The sequence below is a fragment of the Zingiber officinale genome, chromosome 1A, assembly GCF_018446385.1.
Source record: "Zingiber officinale cultivar Zhangliang chromosome 1A, Zo_v1.1, whole genome shotgun sequence".
NCBI lineage: Eukaryota > Viridiplantae > Streptophyta > Magnoliopsida > Zingiberales > Zingiberaceae > Zingiber > Zingiber officinale.
Genome location: NC_055987.1, coordinates 27186792 through 27193397, shown reverse-complemented (window position 1 = coordinate 27193397; position 6606 = coordinate 27186792).

The window sequence follows — 6606 nt, the reverse complement described above, 5'->3', positions numbered from 1 at the left end:
GCATTCACAAAAGCCGATAAGATCTGCGATGGGTCACGGTCGATCGACCTTCCCTCCGGATCGGGTCACACGAGACTCTTCCGACCGATCGAAACCTTCTACCCCGACCTAAAGGTCTGATAAGTTCTGATTTCTCCACAAAATTCAGAAACTCTAGAAAATTACAGAAAATTCTAAAAATTATGAAATTTTGAGGATACATTCCTCATAACATATACTATCATGGAAAAATAGTTTTCTATGAAAATAACTTTCATTTTTCAATCTTGATACAAAGTTCAAAAGTCTTTGAAATAGCTCAAAGTTAACTCATCTTTGTATCAACTTGTTCAATGATGAATGCTATCACTAGAAAAGCTTCATCAAGGTTTTTCAAATCAATTTTGAAATGATTTTAAACCCTTTAATTTAGGACCACAATCTTTGGGCTAAATGTACATGACTTGTACATAAGCTTTCCCTATGATCCCCAATTTTGAATTAGGCTCATCTAGGTACAAGAACTATGCACCTTGTTCCTAACTCATCATCCTAATATCTCACACACATCTAAGGTGTATCAAACACATCCAAGTCAATTTTGATGTGAGATATGGGTTTAGGTTATCTTAGGCTAGGTTCTCATGCATTTTCTAAACAACAATTTGATCTCCATATCAAATTATATTTTTGTCCTTAAATCAAATTAATTGATTTTAAATGCAAAAGATGATGACATGACATACAATAGTATCATAAATGAAAACATGTGCCAATGTCATGATGTCATGGCATAAAGTGTGAAACTTAACTAGAGCATGACATATAAATAACCTAAGCATTATCATGACATTTCAAATGATACTAAATTAAGTATGATGTCATGACATGGCATATGGCAAACAATATATGGCAAATAACATGTAAAGGTATAGAAGATACCTAATTCTAGCCTTAATTTCTATTTTTGATAGTTTTGATCATTTTGCCATAAATTCTATATTCCTAAGTGTAATAGACCTAAAATCATATCCTCAAGACTTTTAGATCACTATGTGCCAACTAGATTGACTCTAGAAAAATTCCTCAAATGTGGTTGGCACATCCTAATTATCTTAGGAATAATTTTCACTTTCATTTTCAAGGCTTGATTAGACCTTGAAAATTCCTAAGGTGCCACCTTTTAACTACCTATTCAAGTAAGGTTGACACACCCTAAACCATCTAGTGTGATGGAATCATGCTCCTAGGAACCCAATACCTATTGGAGCTCATTGGGTTCACTAAGTATTCACTAGGGATGACTTCCCTAGCAACCCTTCTAATGACCCTCCTAGGCTTTGAAGCCTTGGTCATTTGGAACTCATCAAGATCAACTCTAGGGGTGACTCCCCTTGTGACCTTGGTGATGGTCTTCCTTGCCCTAGATTTTGTTCCATAATCTAATGGAACATTGTGATAAGTGGGCTTGACCACTTGAGACTTAGGTTTGTGACTCAAACCTCTCATGTCCTTGGGATTTTTCTTTTGACCCTTAGACCCTAGAGTTGACTTCTCCAAATTCTTAAGAGTCTTTTCTAAATTGTCAAGTCTTGACTTCAAGACTTGATTTTCCTTTTCTAATACCTCAAGTTTTAATTTGTCATTTTTCTTTGAGGTATACCTAGGCATATGTCTAGTTGTTTTGGGATTCCTACCTAGGTTTTCCTTAACCTTAGATGAGTCAATTCTAGGGTTGGTTTTTCTAGTATTGTCCTTATCTAGACTCACATGTTTGGCACCTAAGCATGTGTATCGATTTCTAATGTTATCATGCTTACAATTATTAACAATAGCAATAAGGCTACTAGCATGTGTCTTATTATTATTGCAATAATGTGCCTTAGAGATTACCTTAGGGTTTGCCTTAGCTCCCCCTATCGATGTGCTCGGTCTCTTGTCCTTGTGAGATTGCCTCCCCCTCGGACATTGGCTCCGATAATGTCCCCTTCGCTTGCATTGGAAGCACACCACGTGCTCCTTGCTCTTGCGTATCGGGACTCCGACTTCCTTGATCTTTGGCGCCGGTGGAGTCTTCCTAACCCTCTTTGGACACTTACTCTTGTAGTGCCCAAATTCCCTACACTCAAAGCACATTATATGTAATTTGCTAGAAATTAAAATGCTTGAGTTACCTAGGTTTGAGGATGGATGAAAGCTCTCTTCTTCATCCCTTCCGGAGGTAGAAGCTTCTTCTTCTTGCTCTAAACTTGAAGAAGAACTCTCCTCCTCTTCTTCTTTAGATGTTGAGTGGCCCTCAACTTCTAAATCCATTCCTCCATGAAGTGAGCTACTTGGCTCACTTGACTCCTCTTCATGACTTGAAGTGGAGTTCTCCTCATGGAACTTTGCCAAGTTGTTCCACAACTCCTTGGCATCATTATATCCACCTATCCTACACAAAACATCATTAGGTAAAGAAAATTCAAAAATTTTCAATACCTCATCGTTGACTAGGGATTGGTGGACTTGTTCCTTGGTCCACTCCTTCTTCTCTAGGGTTTCTCCTTTCTTGTCCATCGGAGGCTTGAAACCTAATTGAACACAACTCCAATTTTCAAGGTTAGTCATAAGAAAGTACTTCATTCTTACCTTCCAAAACGCGAAGTCATCGCGATCGTAGAAGGGTGGAATCGTGACGTCTTCTCCAAATAGATCCATTCTCTAGCTTGTGCTCCCTTGGGTGTTAATCCGACGAAGAGCAACCTTGCTCTGATACCACTTGTTAGGATCGATGGTCGCGGCTAGAGAGGGGGGGTGTGAATAGCCGCCCCAAATTTTCGCGTTTCTTCCTACGATTAGGGTTAGCGCAGCGGAAATAACTAAATAGAAACGCAAAAAGGAAAGATCAAACCTCAAACTCGAACTCGACGATGAAACGAGGTTCGGAGATGAAACTCTTACTCATCGGCGTGTCCGTAAGGTGGACAAAGCCTATCAATCCGTCGGTGGATGAGTCCTCGGAAAATCGGCTAATAATCACTCCTTCTGGGTGGAGAACCTTTAAACTTACAAGAGCAAGAAAGAAGGCAAGAATGCAATGCAAGCAAAATACAATACAAGCTGTAAACCTTTGCTTACTTGCCTTCTCTTCGAGAGAGCAAGCAAAGAGCGACCAAGCGATGCCTAGAACCACAACATGAAGCTACCTTGCGAGCAAGGCGAGCTCGGCAAAGCTCAAATCACGCGGCGAAGAACGCAGAGAAGAAGAACACGTGATCTTTTAGAAGCCTCCCCCCTTTTATATAGCACTGCATCCACCGCAAGCAGCGCGGTGAAGAGGCGGAGATACCGTTGAATCTCGCGGATATACAGACCGATCGGACATATCGATCGGTCCGAATGTCCCTCATCGGTCGACGGAAGTCTTTCGGTCTCCGGGATCTCCGATGAGACTCGATCGGTCCCGGGACGACCTCAATCTGAATCTTCCTTTTCTCATCTTCCTGCTACGCTCGCGTACGGTCCAGGTGGCACGGGATCAGATAACACAATAGAAGATATTATTGTCACTAGAGCCGACCTGCAGTGTATCCGATCGATCCGATCCGTCGGTCTTAATTTGCCCAAACCAAGTCCCGCCTTCAAACCAATATCCGGTCAACCTTGACCTATTGGTATCTCATGCTTAGCATCCGGTCACCCCTTGACTCGCTAAGACTCCCACCAAGTGTCAGGTCAATCCCTTTGACCCACTTGGACTTTCCTCTTCAAGTAGCCTTCGGTCACTCCCTTGACCTACTTGACATCGCCACTTACGGGATCTTTGCACTGTGCACTTCACTCACGGACTTCACCCACTTTCACTGTGACTTCCTCACTGTCACTGGGTTTTTCACCCTTTCCACTGGGGATTCTTCTCACGAGGACTTTCCCATTGCGCTTCACTCACAGACTTTCCACTGCAGGCCTTGCGGGCTTCACTCACAGACTTCAGCACCCTAACATCCAGTTAGGACTTCCATCAAGTATCCAACCTTGACCTTGACCTACTTGACTCTTCTTCATTCAACCTGATCAGACCTTGATCAGTATCTCTCCGTATGGACAACTGCACCTGCATTGTCCATGTCTACATGTCTTTATGTATTGTCAAACATCGAAACCATGACAAAGGTTTACGCTTGGTCAACTAGGTCAACCTTGACCTACTGGAAATTGCACCAACAATTGGCACGCCTGGTGGACTTACATCGCTGTATCCTTCGATCACAGCAGGATATCTCGTGTAGTGCAGTACATATTCACGAGTATACCTCAAGTACCTCAGTACTCTTGTTATCCCTTTCCAGTGCTCAACACCGAGATTACTCGTGTATCTACTCAGTTTGCTTACTGCGTAGGCCAAGTATGGTCGAGTACAACTCATCAAGTACATCAGACTTCCAATCACTCAAGAGTACTCTATCTATGAGATACTTTCACCTCGATTTTTCGATAGATGTTGACTCATATCTATCTGCGTTCATACCAACGCAATATCGCCCTTGGTGAATTTCTCAAGAATCTTGTCCACGTAATGGGACTGACTAAGGACAAGTCCTTCTGTCATTCTAAGAATTTTGATTCCTAAAATCATATCAGCTAGGCCCATGTCTTTCATGTCAAATCTTGAGTTCAACATATCTTTAGTGGATTTGATTATTTTATCATTGCTCCCAATGATAAGTATGTCATCTACATAGAGGTACAAGATGACATAGTCACTCTCTGTGGCTCTCATGTAGACACATTTATCACATTCATTGATCTTGAATCCATATTCCTTCATGGCATTATCGAATTTCTCATGCCACTGCTTTGGTGCTTGTTTCAAGCCATATAATGACTTCACCAATCTACAGACCTTGTTTTTCTGTCTTGGCACAGAAAACTCCTCAGGTTGGTCCATGTAGATTTCCTCTTCTAAATCTCCGTTTAGAAAAGCTGTCTTTACATCCATTTGATGTACTTCGAGATTCCATAGAGTGGCAATAGCCAACAATACTCTAATGGAAGTTATTCTCAATATCGGAGAGTATGTATCAAAGTAATCAAGACCTTCTCATTGTCGGTATCCTTTAATTACCAATCTGGCCTTGTATTTATCGATTATGCCATCTGATTTCATTTTCTTCTTGAAGATCCAGTTGCAACCTAGTGGTTTACTTCCCGAAGGAAGACCCACAAGTTCCCAAGTGTGATTTTGCAAGATAGATTCTATCTCAGATGCAATTGTCTCTTTCCAGTGAGGTCCATCAAAAGAGCCTATAGCTTTTGAGTAACTTTGGGGCTCACTCTCCAACATGAAAGTGATAAAAATCCGATCTATAGGATTTTTCTACCCGAGCTCTTTTGCTCCGTCTAGGCTCAACCTCCACGGGTTCCTCATCATTATCATCTTCTTCTTTACCTTGTGTTTCGGTTGCCCATTTTGAGGAGCTAGCATCCTCACGGGTCTTATATGGAAACACATGCTCGAAGAAAGAGGCATTTCTCGATTCGATTATCGAGTTCTTGTGTATTTCCGGTATGTGTGACTCATATACACACAAAATCGATAAGCATTGCTGTATGTGCATATCCAATAAATATGCAATCAACAGTTTTTGGTCCTATCTTAATCCTTTTCGGATCAGGTACCAACACTTTGGTAAGACACCCCCACATTCATAAATATTTGTAGGACAGTTGTCTTCCATTCCAAAACTCATAAGAGATCTTATCTATTTTCTTCCGAGGCACCTTATTTAAAAAGTAATCAGCTGTTAACACAGCTTCCGCCTACATGGACTTTGGCAATCCAGAGCTTAATAGAAGAGCATTCATCATCTCCTTAAGAGTTCGATTCTTTCGCTCAACAACTCCGTTTTGCTGAGGAGTATATGGAGCTGTTATTTTGTGTCTGATCCCATGTTCAACACACAACTCAGCGAATGGTGACACATAGGGGTGATCATGGATCGGATTGGTTCGGTTATTGGGGTAAAAAACTATCCGGCCCTACTAGATCAGATAATGTAAAATCGGGACCTACATCCGGCCCAATATGCGGTGGTTCTTATGTTTCAGATATCTAACGAGTTGTCAGTTATTTGGATATCCGACCCTATATCCAATGAAATATAAAATATAAATATAAATATAACAATTTTTTTTTAAAATGATAATAGACATTACTCATTACACGTTATAGCAGCTAATCGGAAATAATTATTACAACGTGTAGCAGCTTATCGGCAGTAGTTGCTATAATGTGTAACAGCTTATCAACATTAGTTGCTACAAGTAGGGGTGATCGGATCGGGTTGGTTTGGTTATTGGGATAAAAAACTATCCAACCCTACTAGATCAGATAATGCAATATTAGGACCCTACATCCGGCCCTATATCCGGCGGATCATTTTTTTTCGGTTCGGTTCGGGTCGGTATAAGCGGGTTGGTCAGTTTGACGGATTGACTGCTCACCCCTAGTGACACATATTCACCGCCTCGATCACTTCGAACCACCTTAATTTTCCTATTAAGTTGGTTTTCAACCTCATTCTTATAGAGAGCAAATTTCTCTATAGCTTCATCCTTACTTTTGAGAAGATACATATAACAATA